The sequence below is a fragment of the Schistocerca cancellata genome, chromosome 2 (assembly GCF_023864275.1).
Source record: "Schistocerca cancellata isolate TAMUIC-IGC-003103 chromosome 2, iqSchCanc2.1, whole genome shotgun sequence".
Lineage (NCBI taxonomy): Eukaryota > Metazoa > Arthropoda > Insecta > Orthoptera > Acrididae > Schistocerca > Schistocerca cancellata.
This window is the reverse complement of record NC_064627.1, coordinates 629,482,319-629,503,979: the sequence shown is the minus strand read 5'-3', so window position 1 is coordinate 629,503,979 and position 21,661 is coordinate 629,482,319. Positions and strand designations below refer to the sequence as shown.

The 21,661-nt window shown below is 44.3% G+C and overlaps 1 protein-coding gene across 1 annotated transcript in view; it reads left to right on the top strand.

Annotated features, from left to right (window-relative positions):
* The first annotated feature begins 2,942 nt into the window (after window positions 1–2,942).
* Window positions 2,943–21,661, top strand: part of LOC126157176 (leucine-rich repeat-containing protein 15-like) — a 994,052-nt gene continuing 975,333 nt past the window's right edge. Inside the window, exon 1 of the mRNA XM_049916358.1 lies at window positions 2,943–3,080. The gene's annotated coding sequence lies outside the window, so the exon portion shown is untranslated. The remainder of the gene's footprint in view (window positions 3,081–21,661) is intronic.

The following is a 21,661-nucleotide window of genomic DNA, read 5'->3' as shown; positions in this document are numbered from 1 at the left end:
GGCCACAATGGCCGGCTCCTACGTAGAGTTTCACCATGATGGCATACAGGCTTTCCCATTAAGGTGGCTTAAGGCCGTCCCATTGAAAGGAGATTTTGTTGAAAAACAAGGTTTGTAGCCTAGAAGTAAGGAATAATTTGATGTATTGGAACCCTGAATAATAATAACCTGCTTTCAGAAAAAGATATGTTGCATTACTTACTGAATATTCCTAGTAGTTTCATGACAAGCCACATGGCTTCAAGTCTAGTTTGTATGAACATACGCGGTTTCAAAATAGTTTCCTACCTGTTAGTCAACCAAATTATTACTCTAAACTACTTAAGGCCAAAATTTAGACGCCTGTTGCGACGGATGGGACCGATATCATTACCTTCATCCCCCAATCCGATACAGTCCTCAGCCTCTAACGATCTCCTGGTCGATGGGCCATTATATCTTGATCTTGCCTCTTTTCCAATCTTCTCGCTGAAGCACTACTAGTCGAATTTCTAGGAGACGACACTTCCAAATGGAAGTTGTATTAAAATGTTACTATTTCATACAGCGTACAATTTGTTGATTTACGAAACTGAACAGACTAAGATGCTAATCGGGTGATGCGGAGGAGGGTTGCGGACATCGACCATACGCGACAATATCCTAGCAGTGGGGAAACCGATTCGCAGCAACCGTATGATTTCTGATTGTGAGTACGTTGACCCAGTAGTTCTTGAATAGCTTTATGACCAAGGTATTGAAAGAGCGCTATGAAATTCCAATTGTTTCTCACAGGAAGTTAGTGACGATTTTGAAAGATAATGTCATATATCTCTACCACTTTGAAGCGTAGTACAGCTTTCAATAAAAGTTTCTTGGTCTGCCATAATAATGTGTCACATACTTTTGAAGTCTCTTTATACGTTGTTGTCGTATAAACGAAAATTAGTTTTTAATCACTAATGACTGGGACCTCTACTGAAACGGAATAGAACCGAGTTTTCGGAAGTCATTTCATTAGTACAGACTGGTTGAACTACAATTCGATAGCGTTTTATATTTAAGTTTTTATATACTTATATATTTTCCACTTATTACACTCAGTTAAATCCTGTATCGAAGAAAGTATCTCATAGATCGTATGTTACAAATATGTTCATGATGAGTCGAAGGTTCTGATTGGAATCATCAGTGGGAATTACAACTCGAACAGTAATAAAACGCCGGGAATCGAGACACTAAAAATAATGCAGAATGAACTTTAAATCCGTGAGGTGTACAGTGTAACTTGCGTTCGTACCTAATTAAAAGTGTTAACAGTTAGTGCTCGTGCTGTTACGAATTCAGTTGGGCATTTTAGGAGGTATCAGTGTAGCTGTTACAGTACCGAGAGTGACCGTGATATGGGCTTTTGTTGGTACCAAAGGGTTTCTGCGAAACACGGACAAAACGGATCTCGTGCAGTTAATTCTTAATGAAGAAATATTTCCCAAAACAGTGAGTCGTGTTTGCGATGCGCTGTCATCCTTGACTGCTTACGTTCTCGCAAGGAGTATTCCGATTACTGTTAGAAATTTATGTTTCCACCTATGATGCACTGTGATAACCTCAAGCAGTGATTCCTGCAAGGATTCCATATTTCTGCCTGCGATGTACTACAACCTTACAAACACAGCGTCTTGTGAGAATTAGCCTGTTTCCAATAACAATGAAACAATAGTAAGAATTATTACATTATACTACACATTGATATGAGGCTAAATAAGAAAATGCTTAAAACTCAGATGACATCGTCCACTTTTTGTGTATTTCACTGTTTCAAATGTTGCTGAGATGTTGGCTTATAGTTTTCCTAAGACTACTGATTTAATTATATGATTTCAATAAACTTTCTTTGTGTGCTGCACCGCGTGGTCGAAACTCGTGCTGACTAATTGTTGTTGCCAAGCACTGAATCGGCGAGTTTATGTGCTAATTGTGACCCGCCGCACTGTCACAATACAGAATAGTCGATCAGCTGCAATGTAGCTTGGTTTTAAACTGCAAGGGAAGCCTAGAAGATGTCACAATAAAATTGGAGTGTTGGTGTTGTCCAAAACAATGATTGGGCGAACTTACGACTTCCAAATGAGAGGCGAATCGCAGTTACTTTCATGCATTCCGATAAATTGACAAAACTAATGACAAACAGTGGCAACATTAGCGTTAAAAGGTCTTTACATAGCTGACATAACGGTCTGGTGGTGGAGAAGACGCTAATATTCACGCAAGTGACTTAACTGTAATAGCAAAGCGCCAAGTGATTTTCGTATTGTTCACTAAAAACAGATACTACTATAGAAGAGAATGCGTCACACGTGTGGTCAGAGTTGCAAGCTGGTATACAAAATACTTGTGGTGCAAATCGCAGGTACACGAGATGAAGTCTGTAGACATACATGTCTGCTTAATTAACTTTCTTCCGGGGAATTAACTAGAGTCTTACAAGAGACGAGGTTGCGTGTTCATGGTATTTTAACTACTTCCTGTGAACAATGCGCAATGGACGTTTCTGACAAACTATTGTAATAAGAGATTGGGTCACATGTTGCACAGTAACGAGTAACGTAGCCTGGTTGTGTGGCCGTCCGATGTGAGTCACTGCATCCTTTGTTCGCAAATGTGCGCGCTTGTATTGCTATGTTGTGCAACCCATCCTTTGTGCAGTACTTTCCCTCGGCGTACTTTAATTCACGTAGACCAGTGCATGAGAACTCTAAAGCTAATCTGATTTGGTACGGTCACGTACTCGTGTACCATTTGCCCGGTGGCCAAAGCTGTCGGGACGCTTCTAAGACGCGTCGCTGGTTGCCTGCTTGCGAGGCGTTCGGGAACACACTGCGCATGCGCCCGCGGCACTGTGAGGCAGGAGGCTCGGCGCGCCGTACGAGTGCCGGCCCATGTCAGTGTGCGCGCGGCAACCCGCGAGCGAGCAGCGAAGAGCAGGAGCGCAGGACTGCTGCCATCTGGCTTGCCAGCGTTCGCGACGTCGCGGCTGTCATAGCCAGAGCTGTCAGCTCTGTGAGGGGGCAATCTGTCACCGACTGCCTGCTTGCTGCACGGTAAGTGTTACTTCCAGGTCGCATTCCGCTCTAGAATTCCAGCAGATGGAAATTAAAAGGATGCCAACTAATATTTTATTGCATCGCTGGCTGTGTTGTTATCGCGTCGGTAGTGGTTTTTCGCCTTCACCTCGTAACAGTCAGAGATTTCGTTGGTGCTCTGATGTAAAGGAAAATTTTAGTCTTATCTAACATTTTGGAAATGTTTCACTGACCGTAGACTCAAAGTGACTGCAACAAGAATGCATAGTAATCATGGAGAGACACATAATTAATGCCTATGAAGCAGTACTTGGAGATTTAGGGTTAGTTAATTGCTAGAAAAACGGTTCTTCATTTCGTGTGTCAACTGTTAGCTGTCCTGTACCATGAATTGTTCTATAACGTTACATGTCGCAATAGATAGAGCGATTGATTCCATCTTAGCAAACTACGATGCAGCTACAGTCAACATTTAAAACAAATTTATATTCTTAATTCAATAAATCATTACATTTAGATATTTGTGATATTGTCTCCTTGTTTTTATCATACCATAAAAGGCATAGGAACAATGGAACTGTTTTTGTTTTAAGCTATCGGTGCTTTAAACGATAAAACAGCGTGACAGAAGCGAAAAGGAAACGCAAAAATGAACAGGACATGTGTCAAATTGTGTCATGTACTCTAGTCCAACCTTAGATTTAGGTGTAAGTCTCTCTAGGATACATTTTTGTGAACTCGATGACGGTATTCGTAGGAGCTCTTGCTTAATGTACCTAGACAAATTATTTGGCACATGTGGAACTGTCAATATGTTATATTTTATTTTGGTGACTGTGTAGTCTTTTCCTAAAATGTAATTGAAAAATACTTCATTTAGCGTGACTAAACATGTCCAATGATTCTTTAACTAGTCTTAGTAAACTGTATAATACAATTTAGCCAAATGTGCTATAGAATGTCCTATTTTAGCCTCTTAAGTCACTCATATCTTAATAGCAAAATTCTGATTGGCTTACAAAGTATGCTGTAGAGTGTTATGAAAACTTAAAGAATCAGCGCTGTAACTGTTTCACTGAAATATTGTGGTAAGGTTTTGCAGAACGATTGCGTCTACACTCGTATTTTTTGAAGAAGATAACTTTTTATCTGTTATATATTGTGATTATTTAATCTTCGACTTTCAGTAGAAATTATGACTTCACATGAAAAGAAGAAAGTCGAGGCCAGTTTTCATATGTACTGTTTTGAGTATACGCGCGTGCGTGCAGGCGTGCGTCCGTGTGCATTTGCGCGGGCGCGGAAAGGAGAGTGTCTTCTTTACTGTGGGATATTTTCTGACATCTGGTTGCTAATTCGAGTTTCGTTCTAATGAAATGTCCAGCAGCAACTGCAGTTTGCCGTGAGATAAAATGGTTCCATTTCCTGCCGTTTTCTACCCTATGAGGGTACTAGCTAAATTGACTCTACATTGCTAGTTTATATACAGCAAAACAATAGAAAATACATGCAGCACCGAATTTGTGGATATCACAACGGACGATAAGCCATTTAGTAAATGGATGGAACTTAAGGTGATGTTTTATCTGAAGGTTACGTTAATCGTGCTGTGTTATGCTCCACAGATACACAGAAACATAGAAATGTTGTTACTTCTTTATTTTCTAACATGGCATTATGGCAAGGTACTTTTCACTGAACTGTTATCACATTTTTTGTATGTGGTTTGCAAATCGTTATGCTGTGTATGGTCAGAAATTTACATTACATGTCCACCACCCTCCATCTGGAGATCGCTTAACAATATCTCTCCAGTGTGTTGTAAATTCATTTCTCTGCACGACTTGTTAACAACTAATTGATATATTTATATATGTGTTGAGAAAGTGTTATCCGTAAGACTGAAGTTCTTCGATTATGCTGACCTTCGGTTTCTTCTTTGCTGTTTCTGTTATGAATTCTATGCGTAGTGATCTATTTCTTTGCCACTGACTAAGTAAATTTCCCTTGTGTTGTTTGTTCAAATTTCCAGTATTATGCCATTGCGTTATTCACTCATCCGAGCGATCCACAATTAGAGGGATTTCATTTGCGTTAGGAGTCACACTTACTTTTTCTCTACGATATCTGTTTGTTAATCACACAGTAATGAAATATGTGCATATTTAGTGTCTGTAATGGAACAGAAAATCGCCTTGGCTCAACAGCAAATCGGACCGAGTGTTGTGGCTTATCCGGTATCTAGGCAAGCTAGTTTACCAGAACATCGCTCATTAGTCCGAAGCTGATTCCATTCGCCTCCGGAAGCCCGACCCACCTCTCTGTCATCGAGTTAAATCTCTTCGCTTTGCGCTGTATAGTCATTACGTTGCGGACCCAATAACCTATTAAATTATGTTTATTCAGGGGAATTAATTAAATCCTTTCACTTCCTGAGTCGAGCTTGCTTACGCACGCCCACGCATAGGTGGTCTTTCAAATACTTCCTGTGAAAAAGTGCAACAGAAGTTTCAGTGTAGCTATTAATTTCCTGTAACTAAATACTTGGTCACATGCACCACATTCACCAATTTATACTCATGTACGTGACCTCGTTATGTGTCCTCCAAATATAAATGATTTCACCATACAACCCGTCTACGTGTTCTGTTTGAATGACTTCCTTCGTTGCATTTGGATTCCGAAGATTGTTAGAGTTCTGGGAGGAAGGGAAGTTAGTTTGAAATTGTAAGAGTGATCTGTTGATTAGTTTTTCTTATATATGTGTGAAACAGTACCTTACTGATATACGCACAAATATCATAGTGTGGATGAATCAGACGAAGTCTCTAATGCTTGCTAGTTATTTGACGCTCGATTGGAGTTATACGGTCAAAGCCTGGAGAAGGAGAATGGTGACGTGGGAAGGGGTGGGCGGGTGGAGGGCAGAAAATTTCATTCCTCGATCTGTTCAGCAAAGCAACGTATTGTTCATCGTCACCTGACTTCACGCTAATTTTCCGGGACAAACGACTATTGTATAGACTGTGATTCAAGAAATGAGTGGACTTGATGCTGGAGATTGTCCGACCATTATATAGGGATGGTAAGCTCGACGGCATGCTTGGTTTTATTTAAGAGAAGTAGGCTATGTATACACAATGGTTCTTTCTCATCATCAGGATAACCACAGACTCCAAACCCACAATTTGTAGTCGCTTATAATTAGCAGTTATACGCTGAAGGGCCACATAAAATGGTACATCTCCCTAATATCATGTATGGCCCCAGCAAGCACACAGAATTGCCGCAACACGACGCGGCATAGACTCGATTAATGTCTGAACTAGTGCTGGAGGGAACTGACACCATGAATCCTGTGGCGGGGGGGCTGTCAATAAATCCGGAAGAGTACGAGGAGTTGGAGATTTCTTCTGAACAGCACGTTGCAAGGCATTCAAGATATGTTCGATAATGTTCATGTTCGGGGAGTTTGGTGGCCGGCGCGAGTGTGTAAACTCAGAAGAGTGTTTCTGGAACCACTCTGTAGCAATTCTGGACGTGTAGGGTGTGGCATTGTCTTGCTGCACACGCTCCACCAGTTAGAACAGCCCCCTGCTGTTGATATTCAAGGTCCATGGATTCATGGGGTTTTTTACATACCCACACACGTTCATCCTCTCGATACAATTTTAAATGAGCTTCGTCCGATCAGGCAACATGTTTCCAGTCATCAACAGTCCAATGTCGATGTTGATAGGACCAGGCCAGGCGTAAAGCTTTGTGTCGTGCAGTCATCAGGAGTACACGAGTGGGCCTTCGGCTTCAGGAAGCTCATATCGATGATGCCTCGTTGAATCGTTCGCACGTTTACGATTATTAATGGCCCAGCATAGAAATCTGCAGGAATTTGCGGAAGGGTGTATTTGTCATGTTGAACGATTCTCTTAAGTCATCGTTGGTCCCATTCTTGCTGGATCTTCTTCCGGCCGCAGTGATGTCGGAGATTTTATTTTTGATTGGTTTCCTGATATCTACGACAAACTCGTGACATGCTCGTTCCGGAAAATTCCCACTTCGTCCTACCTAGGAGAGGCTGTGTCCCATCTCTCGTGCGTCTCGTGCGTCGAGTATAATACCACGTTCAAACTCACTGAAATCTTGGTAACCTGCCGTTTTAGCAGCAGTAACCGATCTAACAACTGCACCGACACTTCCATTTATATATAAAGGGTGTTACAAAGAGGTACGGCCAAACTTTCAGGAAACATTCCTCACACACAAATAAAGAAAAGATGTTATGTGAAAATGTGTCCGGAAACGCTTAATTTCCATGTTAGAGCTCATTTTAGTTTCGTCCGCCTTCGCTCAATGGAGCACGTTATCATGGTTTCATACGGGATACTCTACCTGTGCTGCTAGAACATGTGCCTTTACAGGTACGACACAACATGTGGTTCATGCACGATGGATCTCCTGCACATTTCAGTCGAAGTGTTCGAACGCTTCTCAACAACAGATTCGGTGACCGATGGATTGGTAGAGGCGGACCAATTCCATGGCCTCCACGCTCTCCTGACCTCAACCCTCTTGACTTTCATTTATGGTGGCATTTGAAAGCTCTTGTCTACTCAACCCCGGTACCAAATGTAGAAACTCTTCGTGCTCGTATTGTTAACGGTTGTGATACAATACGCCATTCTCCAGGGCTGCAGCAGCGCATCAGGGATTCCATGCGACGGAGAGTGGATGCATGTATCCTCTCTAACGGAGGACATTTTGAACATTTCCTGTAACAAAGTGTTTGAAGTCACGCTGGTACGTTCTGTTGCTGTGTGTTTCCATTCCATGATTAATGTGATTTGAAGAGATGTAATAAAATGAGCTCTAACATGGAAAGTAAGCGTTTCCGGACACATGTCCACAAAACATATTTTCTTTCTTGTGTGTGAGGAATGTTTCCTGAAAGTTTGGCCGTACCTTTTTGTAACACCCTGTATAGGCGTTGCCGACAGTAACGCCGTCATCTGACTTGCTTACGCCTTCCGCTGTGGCCGAGCGGTTCTAAGCGCTTGAGTCTGGAACCGCGCGACCGCTTTGGTCGCAAGTTCCAATCCTACCTCGGGCATGGATGTGTGTGATGTCCTTAGGTTAGTAAGGTTTAAGTAGTTCTACGTTCTAGTCCTCAGAGCCATTTGAGGCTTGTTTACGTATCAATGTATTTGAATACGCTTGCCTATACCTTTGGTGCTTCAGAGTACATAAGTCGCGATAGTCGCGCAGCTGCTTCTGTCCAAAATGGATTCCACCAGGCAGAGTAGGAAAAGCCGTTTCCTTACACGATATAACACCCCCATCCGCAAATGATCTCAGCTGTCCAAAATAAGCGCGAGAAGCTATTTATCTTAGTGGACTTTGTATCTTGTAAGGTATTTAAGTGCGCCGGCCGCGGTGGCCGTGCGGTTCTGGCGCTGCAGTTCGGAACCGCGGGACTGCTACGGTCGCAGGTTCGAATCCTGCCTCGGGCATGGGTGTGTGTGATGTCCTTAGGTTAGTTAGGTTTAAGTAGTTCTAAGTTCTAGGGGACTTATGACCTAAGCTGTTGAGTCCCATAGTGCTCAGAGCCATTTTTTTGTATTTAAGTGCCAGTGTAAACCACTTTAAGTAAAGATGTAATAGGACTTCGTAGTCCCCAGAATGAAGTGTAATATGCGCTGCTTTGAATCTTCCTGAGAGATTAAAACATTGTCAGAGCGGCAAGAACCCGGCAGTCTTACCAGCAGAGCTTTTCAGCCACCAAGCACGACTCACGCTCACCATTTCCTCGTGTACTACTTCTCCTGTGATCCTAACTTCTCACAAGTTCTCTTGCACACCTTGCGGGAGCTAGCGCTCCAGGAGGAACGAATTCTGTAGTTGTCTGCTTGTCATCACCCACACTTTACGTATCCAAATTATTTAATTCCACAATCATGTCCGCCGGGGAATGCAACCTGCGAACCTTGGTTAAACTGAAATACGTCTCAGGAACAATGTTCTGGGATTAATGAACGCCAGTAAAATAAGCAGAAATTCCATTAAAAATTTGTACCTTACTCAGCATTGTTATCTAACAAACCGACAACGCTGTAGATCCATAGGACGCACAAACCACCATTGCTAAAATAATTTGTAAAACATTGTAGCAGTCCCAGCGCTTCGTACAATTAAATAACTGTCGTATTTCACAGCCGACAGTGAAGAACATCTTGCCACCGCAGCTAGTAAAATGGCCACTTGTAATTTGTTTCTTAAACATCTAATTTCCAGATGCTGCAGAAGCCTCAGTGTTTATTTACTGTATGCTGTAACGGCATTCTAAAATGCTATTAGAGTATTTCCAAAACATTTTCGTTGTTGATTATCAGTCACTCTCATTTCTCAGAAGCCTTAATGACCTCTTTGAATGTAACGTTCCGGGTTCGGGACCAAACATGATACACGCGTATAATACACCAAGATGTTTCACAACATACTCTGACATTGTCTGTTGTCTTATTCAAACAGCTATTTTTGCGTTAATTTACGGTTCATCTCGAGAATGCACCTAAGACTCACATAAAAACGAAATAATGGTAGCTCCCATACACTAGGCATACCACTAACTTTGTGGGTGTCTTAGACGGTTTCTCCACATACCTCAGATTGGATAATTTGTCCCTGACGTGGCACCATAATTAAGCCTTTGAACTGACCTAGAGGAAAGAAAATTATAAATGAACATTTTCGGATTGTTTAAGACTGGGACAGGAGCCATCTCGGCATTCGACGTACGTGTAACTACATAAACCTAAAACGATATAACTTGACGGGGATTTGAACCTATATTCACTCGAATGCGCGTCGTTTGTTGTAACCACTGGTCATATCGTCTGGCAGCGCATTTCAAATATCGCTGCATGGTGTACTCAGAGTGTGTTGTACATAAATTCCTGAGATCTTTCCATAAATTATCTCTTGGCTGTCCCTTAAAACAAGGCAGCAAAATTTTTACCTCTCCATCTTTTTCCAATTATGTTCATGTTACATTCCCGTCGAACGGGCTGCCGATGTAGTACAACATTCCCTTCCTGCCCCATGCAGCCAACTGATTCAATGTTGGTACTGACAATATTACTATTGCCAATGCATTCGTAGCGTGACAGTGCAGCAAATGTTTTGGTATGTAAACCTTTTTTATATCGTTTATTTGTAAGTCTCAGCTGCACATTTTTTCTTTCTTCTTTGTTCAATGTTCAACTAGGACGGCAACATAAACGATATAACAGAACATTTTAAACACATTTGTTCCATTTAAAATATTTAAATGTACGTATTTGCAGCAGGTACAATCCAAGGTAACTCAAATAGTATAACAGTTCATTCACAAAATTCGCTCGCATTATACGCATGCTCTCTGTTCATATGTTCAATGTTGTCATTAACACGTTCTACAGAGTCATCGAATATCTGTGCGTCCTCCAGACCTACTCGTATTTTATACAGACATGTTTGCTAACGTTCGAACCACTCCCATTGATTACATACATAATAAAGGAAGTATTTTCCAGCCTGTATTCAAAGTCTACGGTCTTGTTTCAATTTCAAATGCTCCAGTACACTTCCCCAGAGCATCTCTTCGACAAAAATTTGTTTCTGAACACATAGATCTAGAACTGAGTAGCCCCTATGGATAGCCAAGTCCTTACCCCAGTGTTGAACAACGTAGTGGTACGGCAGACGTGATCTTGCTGGAAGTGGTTTCGCGTTGTCTCCACTCGACCTTTGAAATGCCTTGCCCTGCCAGTCATAGAAATTTGTTGTTGACTGCGACCTATGGAGCAATGCAGTGTATTTTACATACGTAAACCTCTGTCAAAGAGGAGAGAGTGGTTTGAGATAGAAGAAAAGGGTTTTTAGACTGACATTTAACTTATTATGTAACGATATTGTTAAAATCATATTCATAATTAAAAACACGGAACAGATCACTTTGCTTCCTTTGTGTGCACTCCACCAAAATATTTCTTACAAAAGCAAGAACTTGAAGTGTTCCTAGAAAGATAGCGAAAGTAGTTTATCCTGCTTCAAATGGTTCAAATGGCTCTGAGCACTATGGGACTTAACATCTCAGGTCATCATTCCCCTAGAACTTAGAACTACTTAAACCTAACTAACCTAAGGACATCACTCACATCCATGCCCGAGGTAGGATTCGAACCTGCGACCGTAGCGGTCGCGCGGTTCCAGACTAAAGGGCCTAGAACCGCTCGGCCGCAAGCGGCCGGTAGTTTATCCTGCTAGAGAAAATTGTGATACTAGGGAATAAAGGTATAAATACTCCAGGAAGTACACAACTATTTATCCTGACAGATAAATGTGGACGGCGGATGTTTTTAGACCGCTCCCCATTAAAAACCAAACGAATGCATTGTCACTGCAAGAAAGAGAATGAATTAGAACTGTGAAGGATTGAAGCAACAACAAGGGTTGTGTTTTTGGAAGGCGATATGCTGCAACTATCAATGAGAGCCGCCAGACATGACGGAGCAAGACAAACATAAACTCAAACGTAAACAAACCCGCAAACAAGCTAACAGCTAACACAACGTGTGGTTAGGCTTGCTAGGAATATCAGCCGTTACTCTGATCAGTCTCACTAAAATCTCGCTAAAACGATCAGCGTAAATACATTTTCCTACTGATAGATCGGTCTTGATACCGTGCGTAAGTGCGCAGAACTCATATGCTGCAAACACCGTAGCTGACAGTAACCTTATCAGAAAAGTAGCACAGTGCTACTAGCTTCAGTTGTAGTAGGCACAGTGAGCCAATATCATACTGCTGTCAAAATATAATCTTTTATTTTCAGATTTCTTCCAACGTAAGAGGGTGACTAAATTTACAGCAATATAAGTCTTTGTTAGAAGACAGAGCAATGGATTGCATCTCGTATAAAGTATAATTTACGTATCCAGGATCGCCGTTCTCCTTACCACCTGAAACTAATGAATGAAATTTTGTCTACACATACAGGGTGAGTCACCTAACATTACCGCTGGATATATTTCGTAAACCACATCAAATACTTACGAATCGATTCCACAGACCGAACGTGAGGAGAGGGACTAGTGTAATTGGTTAATACAAACCATAAAAAAATGCATGGAAGTATGTTTTTAACACAAACCTACGTTTTTTTAATTGAAACCCCGTTAGTTTTGTTAGCACATCTGAACATATAAACAAATACGTAATCAGTGCCGTTTGTTGCATTGTAAAATGTTAATTACATCCGGAGATATTGTAACCTAAATTTGACGCTTGAGTACCACTCCTCCGCCGTTCGATCGTGTGTATCGGAGAGCATCGAATTACGTAGGGATCCAAAGAGAACGGTGATGGACCTTAGGTACAGAAGAGACTGGAGCAGCACATTACGTCCACATGCTAACACCTTTTTATTGGTCTTTTTCACTGACGCACATGTACATTACCATGAGGGGTGAGGTACACGTACACACGTGGTTTCCGTTTTCAATTACGGAGTGGAATAGAGTGTGTCCCGACATGTCAGGCCAATAGATGTTCAATGTGGTGGCCATCATTTGCTGCACACAATTGCAATCTCTGGCGTAATGAATGTCGTACACGCCGCAGTACATCTGGTGTAATGTCGCCGCAGGCTACCACAATACGTTGTTTCATATCCTCTGGGGTTGTAGGCACATCACGGTACACATTCTCCTTTAACGTACCCCACAGAAAGACGTCCAGAGGTGTAAGATCAGGAGAACGGGCTGGCCAATTTATGCGTCTTCCACGTCCTATGAAACGGATGTAATTAATATTTTACAATGCAACAAACGGCACTGATTACGTATTTGTTTATATGTTCAGATGTGCTAACAAAACTAACGTGGTTCCATTTAAAAAAACGTAGGTTTCTGTTAAAAAACATACTTCCGTGCATTTTTTTTATGGTTTGTATTAACCAATTACACTAGCCCCTCTCCTCACGTTCGGTCTGTGGAATCAGTTCATCAGCATTTGATGTGGTTTATGAAATATATCCAGCGGTAACGTTAGGTGACTCACCCTGTATAGTACACCAACTCCACAAGTCACCTAATGGTGTGTGGCGGAGGGTACTTCTGCCACCACTAACTGATGCTCTGTCGCACTCGTGAATGGTTCGTGGGGGAATGATCGTCCGTAAGCTTCTGTATTCGCTCTGTTTCTCGAGTTTTCTCGCTGTGGTCATTTCATGAGATGCGTCTGGGAGATAGTAACATCGTGTCCGACTCTTTCCGGTAAGCGTTCTCTCGAAATTTCAATAGTAAACCTGTCAGTGCACAAGGCCTGCCCTGTAACGTCTGCTCTCGCACCGACTACACGATCCCGTGCCGAAACGCGCCGCACTTCATTGGATCTTCTCTATTTCCTCCAACAGTTTAAGTTAAGTTTGTAGGAAGGTCTTATGGGACCAAACTGCTGAGGTCATCGATCCCTAAGAATACACACTACTTAATCTAACTTACACTATGGACAGCACATACACCCATGCCCGAGGTAGGACTCGAACGCACGACTAGAGGAGCCGCAGGGTCCGTGACAAAGCGCTCTAGACCGCGCGGCTACCCCGCGCGGCATCTTCCATCAAGGCTACCTGGTTAGGATCTCAAATAGATGAACATTACTGATGATTTGGTAGAACAAACGCCTTATAAGCCACTTCCTTCTTAAATGAGCTACATTTCCTCAGCATTCTTCCTATGTATCTCAGTCTAGCATCTGCTTTTCCTACGATGTGATTTCTGTTGTCATTCCACTCTGTATAATTAATCTTACATATTTTACGGTAGGTACTGTTTCCAGCAATTTGTCATCAACGGTGTTATTGTGCAGCAGTGAATTTCTTTTGCTATGTACGCGCAATATGTTACATTTATTTACGTTCAGGGTCACCCGCCAGAGCCTGCATCATTCGCCAATCTTCTGCAGATCATTATGCAAATCAATAGTGTCGCATCACCTGCGAACAGTCTTCAAGAGCTGCCTACGCTTTCTGCTGTATCTTTTATACACATTGTTAACAGTGACGGTCCTCTCACACTTCCTATGGCTACTCGAGAGATTACGTCTGTCGAGTTTGTTCCGTCAACTCTCGATGGAAGACGTACCAGTACTTATGTTTAAAACAAGTCTTAGTGAATAAATTTGAATATTTTTTGTAAGAGTCTGAGGCATTGCTGTGGGAACACCGGTTCCCTTCAGGTCACCGAAGTTAAGCGCCGTTGGGCTTGGCTAACGCTTGGATGGGTGACCGTCCGCGTTTGCCGAGCGCTGTTGGCATGTGGGATGAACTCAGCCCTTATGAGGCCTATTGAGGTGTTAATTCATTGAGAAGTGGTGGCTTCGGTCATGAAAAACTGTTAACGGTCGAGAGAGCTGTGTGCTGACCACATGCCCCTTCGTATTCGCATCGAGAGACTCCTAACAGCAGAGGATGACAGCAGAGGCGGTCGGCCGGTACCGTTGGGTCTTCCCCTGCCTGCTCGGACGCAGTTCTTTTTATGTGAACACAGCAGCGTTCCCATTCATCCTACGATCTTGAACTTCCACCTTTTACAAGATTTTCGTCGTGCACAAGTAAATATCCTTTGTAAGAATTCATACGTTAACTGTCTAACATCAGCTGGATGTAATGCATTTTCTATCTTCTTGAAATTTCTTCTACTAAACTCTGATAATGAGGATTCGGCACAGTTATGATATCATGGTAACGCCCCAAATTCCGTTGTATGCAATGGATCACTTGCCAGAAACGCTGTAATTAAAATCGCACATGACGTGCTTCTACACTACCGAAACTTGGAAACCGCTTGACATGTAGCAATAGCGAGGAAACGATAGTAAATGAACGCATATGTCCCGCTGATATCCTGAAAATCCTGCAGCTTCATTGCTAGACTTTAGTAATGCACCATCATCAAGGCGGCGTGTAACAAACCTCAAATTACTATGGAGTGTATTGCATGTGTGGTCATACAAATGATTAGTATTTCATCGCAGTCACACGAAATAGGTAGGAGTGATAACACGTAAATTCCATATGTAAGAAAGATTAAGCAGCAAATATCTAATTCAGAAATCGCATGTGGGTGTCGCGTGTTTGTGAGAAGATTGTGTTATGCCCCGAGTGACAACGTGAAACGTGTACAATCTTCTACCGGAACTGAAACAGCAGTGGGATCTTAGCCTGTCTAGACTGCCATTTATCACCCCTCGGTATTGCTGCCCAGGACTGTCACACGAAATACACTCGTGCTTGAAATTTAAGGACGATAGTTTCACACAAAGCGTCCCACCCAAATAACATAGCTCGACAAAACTTGGTCCACATTATGGAATACAGTGCAGTACAGAAGGTGACTGACAGAAACACTCTAAAACACGAACAGATATCACACTTTAATTCAAAGACAATAATTACACTAAAGTCACGAAGATCTGCAATGATTCCCCGGACATTAAAAGTGCGCAACGTGGTTCTTAATATGATGTGTGATCACCGCGGAAGTTAATCATTCTCTGCAACAGGCACCCATGTTGGATATAAGGCTGGTAAAGAGTTCTGGCAGGGCGTTCCATTACTCAACAACTGCTGGATGGTCGATGGTGCATGTGGTGGCTCCACAACGTACCCCGCAAGTGCGCGGGAACGAGCAGCCCACTCCGTTCGCTGAACATCTAGGGCTATGTGTTCGGAAACCAATTTTTGTCAGAGAGACGCACAGAGGAACTGTAGTGGAGTATTTGAAATTGAAACAAGGCCGTAGCGTGGTATTTTGAGTACTTACCGGCAAATACGTCCTTTACAGTGTATGGAAACATTAGGAAAAAAATCTGATACACAGGTATAATACACCAAGATGTTTCACAACATATTCTGACATTGTCTCTTGTCTTATTCGAACAGCTATTCGTGCATTAATTTAATGGTCCACGTGCGGGTGTCTACGGAAGACAACGTACTGGTCGTCAGTTAAAGAAATCGCGCCCACGCAGTTGCCGCGCCACTACAGAGTGTGAGTTTGCGTACTTTGCAGTCGTGTTATATGTGGTTGCAATTGCACCAGCTGTTTGATGTGGGGCTCTTCTTGTCTGTTGCACACGTGGCGTTGATGTGCCGCTGCAGTTGACCGTTGTCGACAACCTTCTCTCCTTCGAAAACCAGCGCGTGTGGTTCTGAAAGCTCACCACTGCTGTCGTCAGTAAGAAACACATGGGCTACACACGTTACACTTGGTCCTCTTCCAGTTTCCCGATGATTCTTCCCCGTATGAATTCATCCAGATGTCTGCGGGCTATGTTCTAATGAAGAACACCGCCACAGTGCACCGTAAGTTCTCGCTGATTGACACACACAATCCGTCCTTTTCCGTTCCTTCGACTTCGTCTTGACGTAGGGCCAGTCCCATTTGGTGCTATAGTCACGACGACTTCACGCCATCTAATGACCAACTCTCTGTGTAAGGCTGGAAGATCTCTGTTAACGTGCTGCCGCACAGTCATTCATTTCCACCGAGTTATTAATGTCTTAGGGTTCTCGCCCTTAAGTTCTTCAGAACAGTGTTGTCACCATGGATTCAGTAGGGCTGCACTCAACGCCATTAGGGAACTCAGTGACTCTACCCCACAAGTGCACATGAGGACAGACATAGCTCATCCGCGCACGACTTCACAGACGCTTCACGTAACATGAATCAGAAAATGCGCTTCCTTCTTGCAAGACGAGTATTCACACTGACAGTACGACAATGCCTGGAGCACCACGGACAGTAAGAACGGTGAACATTGTTATGTCTTGCCATGACGTTGCAGCAGAGAGGTGCACCGAAGGTGGCGAGTCGAACGACAGCACGCCGTCCTATGGGTTTCGGTTCAGTGAATTTTCTTACAGTGACTTATCAGAGTGTCGAAGCTCCAACGAGAACGAACGTTGATAGAGTGCATTCGTTATCGCCGTACGTGACAAGCACCAGGTTTGATATTGTAGGGTGCCAGTGGATACGCAACGCGATCAGTTCTGGCTCACACAGCCGGTAACTTGGGCAGCCGCCGTAACTTTTGTATCCAGCTAGATCCAGTCTTCCGTGATGGTATATTTCAACAAGGTCACTCAAGAGTGGATGTTGCCAGTGTTTCCGTAACATGTGTGCTTCCCTGGGCAGCATGTTCTCCAGATTTGTTACCCAATGGATACCGTCTCGCCATGGGTTGCCGGAAGGCTGTTATGCAAGCACGACGATTGATGAACTCCCGCAGAGAGGTAAGGGAGAAATAAAGGACGTGTCTTATTTGCTACCTGCCTCGATGCGCAGCCGAGAGAGCCATTTTGGCAGGTCTGCGTACTAAATTTCGTACTCTGTAAGCCACTAAATCATCTGCAAGTTTAATTATGTATTTTCAGAACTGTACGGTATACTCACAATAAATAAAATTTCTTTACTTTGTATCCTTCTTGAGGTAGCAATTGTAATAGACAGCAGCGTAGTTTGAGCATAGCCTTCATTCTCCACAACAGATTTCCACGCACTGGAAGCAATTTTTATTTTTTTGGTTTTTTAAAGGGTTATCAAATATTACACATCTGCATTAACCGTAACAGAAATATACCTACTTTCTTTGAACTCGAAAACACAAATATTTTGGTTCGCGGCATTTAATTCCTAAAATCAGGTTATCCTCGCCACTCGTTTGGACTATCTTGCACGTTTCTTCCAGATGATGTTTTTAGGCATAATTATTCACCAAACCTCGTTATTGTTACGTGATAAAGCTGATCTGTAGAGTTTTGCCAATTCCGCTGATATCAAAATCCCGACGTGTTTCACATTTACGGCCTGACAGTTTCCAGGGTTTTGAAGCGAGTCGTCAAAATCTGTGTACGGCCGAGCGGTTGGGCGCGACCAGCAGGTTATTAATGCGCTGCCAATGGTCCGTGTGCCAACATCGGAGCTCATCACCGCGAAGTGATGGCCAGAGCGCTCGCATTCACTCGCTATCTGCGGCGGGATTTTTCGCGGTGCCGCGGCAGCTGCTGCTGCCAGGGACAACGAGTGTCCACAGCCTCTCTGAGGAGGAGCGGTCACTGCGGAGGTATTAAGGCAGCAGAGTTTACTCACTACCGTAATGTGTCTTTCAGCCGGGTATTATGAAGTATTAGACGTCGGTTTCATATCAGATTAGATTGTACGAGGAGTAGGTGATTCCGGGACACATTTACGCAGATTTCTTTTCGAGCTTTTAAAATTAGTTTGGTTATATTTAGCGTATTTAAAATTCTTTGGTGTTTAACTTGGTTCTTTAAATACACTGAAGTTCAAAAAATGGTTCAAATGGCTCTGAGCACTATGGGACTCAACTGCTGTGGTCATAAGTCCCCTAGAACTTAGAACTACTTAAACCTAACTAACCTAAGGACAGCACACACATCCATGCCCGAGGCAGGATTCGAACCTGCGACCGTAGCGGTCGGGCGGTTCCAGACTGTAGCGCCTTTAACCGCTCGGCCACTCCGGCCGGCTACACTGAAGTGACAAGTCATGCCGTACCTCGTAATACGGTGTCGGACTTTCTTCTTCCGGGCTTAGTGGATCATCTCGAAGTAGTAATGGACTCCAGAAGTCGTTGGAAGTCCCCTGCAGAGATGCTGAGCCATGCTGCCTCTACAGCCGTCCATAACTGCGAAAGCGTTGCCGGTTCAGGATTTTGTGTACGAACTGACCTCTCGATTATGACTCATAATTGTTCGATTTGATTTGTGTCGGACGTTCTGGGTGGCCATATCAATCGCTCCCATTGTCCAGAATGTCTTCCAAACCAATCACGAAGAATTCTGGCTTGGTGACATATCATCGTTGTTTGGGAATATGAAATACTTGAATGGATGCAGATGATCTCTAAGTAGCCGAAAATAACCGTTTCCTATTAATGATGTCCGCCCCCCGTAGCTGAGTGGTGGAGTCCGGCTCTCGTAGCCGGGCGAAGCAGACGTGGAGTGTGTGCTCTCCGCCAGCAGCGCGCGCCGGCTCGCGTTGTTTACTTCCTTTGGCAGACACTAACGTGACGCCGTAGCGCTACACGACCATGGCAAAACCAATACAGAAGATCAACCTTGAAATGCTCATTTCGGAACGACTTTACCAGACCAAAGGCGCTCGACGTCGAACGCTTTTTAAGAGAGGAAGCCAATATCCCCGCTGCCGACGTTGTCGGCATCCATTTATCGATAGTCAGCAGCACGGTATATGTAAAACTCATAAACGAAGCTACATGCTCAAAGGTGCTTCGTGAGAAGAAACAAGAACTCCACTTCTGCCACGCAAAGGAAATGTTGGCAACGTCGAGATCGGCCATGCCGCAATGGGACTGCGGACTATACACATATTCGAACTTCCATTTGAACTCCCTGCGGCAGACGTTGTGGCGGCGCTCCTCCCCTACGGCACGGTACACGAACATGTGGCTGAAAAATGGGCTCAGTTTGAGACGTATCCAGTGCTCAATGGAGTACGCCAAATGCGCATTGACCTCCAACCACAGGCACCATCCTACCTACGGATAGGAGGGTGCAGGGCCACAGTCATTTATGACGGCTAGCCGAAGACGTGTTCCGGATGCGGCAAAGAAGGTCACCTTCGTTCAGAGTGCCTCCAGCGTCGGATCACACAACTCCGACCGACGAACGTTGGGCCACCACCGACGAAGACTGTTCTCCTCGTGACTTACGCGGCGGCGCTCAGACGTTCTCCACAAAACAGACACAGCCGACCGATTTGGCGGTACAGGAATCACCTTCCACGAACAGAAACCTGGATGATCAACCGGCCGGGGCAGTGGTGGAAAATAGTACGATGACGTTGGAGCTACCGAAAGCGACAAAGCAAGATGGCAATTGATTCCCTTATTGTACCGACCGAAGCATTTGTCCCCGCGGGGCGTGAGTCAGTGCCGTCTCCCGACAATGAAGGCCACGTACGGAAACAGCGACCACGGAAACGCCGTCGTCGGACCGTGTTGGAACACGGCGGTTCACATTCGGCCGGGGAGGAGCAACTGACCACTGAAGAAGCCAACCGCGACGCTCTGGCCATTTCCACTGACTCCAACTTTGCAGAACAGACAGAGAAATATGCAGCGTTCGACTACCATCCCCTTGATATAAACAGTGAGCAGCAGGAAGGTAGCAGTGCAGGCAGCGAAGTCGCCCGATCCCTTACTATCAAACACTCCGAGCCTATGGAACATCCGCGCCCGCTTCGTGGGCCGAGGACGTAGAGAGAAGATCCCGATCCGGGGCCAGCTGGGGCGCCGCCGGGTCATGCAGCACAAGCAGCACAAGGAGGACCGCGTTTGGTGAAGGGTGACATCACCTCCGATGCTCGCTTCTCTGCAACATCAACATGGATAACCTGGCCCAGTCAACGCGTTGCCAGGCTTACCGCCTGGCGACGATGAATATCAACATAAGTTCTCCTGTCAAGATACAACTTTTGAAAGAAACAATACGAGCCGTGGAAGTTGATTTTGATTTCCTAAAAGAAGTGAAAACGACCACAATCCCGAACTTTTATGGTTACGCCACATATGTGACGCCCGGTGGCCCTGCAGACAACGGAGTGGCAATATTATTGCGTGATGGTATTGAAGTTACTGACGTCACGTATCTTCCCTCTGCTCGAGAAATAGCACTTACGGCGCTCAACACCAGATTCATTGATGTTTACCGCTTACCACTAGACGTCACGAGTCACGACCGCACCAGATTCTTCTCCACGGATGTCGCCCCCCCCCCCCCCTCCCTTTTCGCTCAGAAGGTACGAAAACAGTGTCTTCGCCGGCAATTTTAAAAAATGGTTCAAATGGCTCTGAGCACTATGGGACTTAACATCTATGGTCATCAGTCCCCTAGAACTTAGAACTACTTAAACCTAACTAACCTAAGGACATCACACACATCCATGCCCGAGGCAGGATTCGAACCTGCGACCGTAGCAGTCGCGCGGCTCCGGACTGAGCACCTAGAACCGCTAAACCACCGCGGCCCGGCAATTTTAATTGCGTACTTCACCCGAAGGACCAACTCCCACACTACATGCCCTGTCCGGAACTGGGTGCGATGATCCAAGAATTTCACTTGTGCGACACGTGGGAAAAAGTCCACGGTAATCGCTCTTGCCACACTCATCTTACCAGTCTTTCGGCCAGCCGACTTGTTCCAATATATGTGTCGCAAGGCCTCACACAAGATGTGGTGGTCGCCGAACTATGGCCTCAGGCCCTTTGATATCATCGTGCCTATATCTGCACTATACATCTCCTCCCCCAACAAGTCTGTCGCAGCAATGGCTTTTGGAAGCTTAATATGACTCACCTCCAGGGCCTTGGTTGCCGTCGGCAAGTTAAAGCAACGTGGACTGACTGTGAAGGCCGTCACCCACGAAACACCTCGACTCTGGGGTGGTGGCTCCTCTGTGACAAACCAGCAATCTGTAGGACACTTACGCAGTTTCGCAAGGACGCGCCTGCGTGGC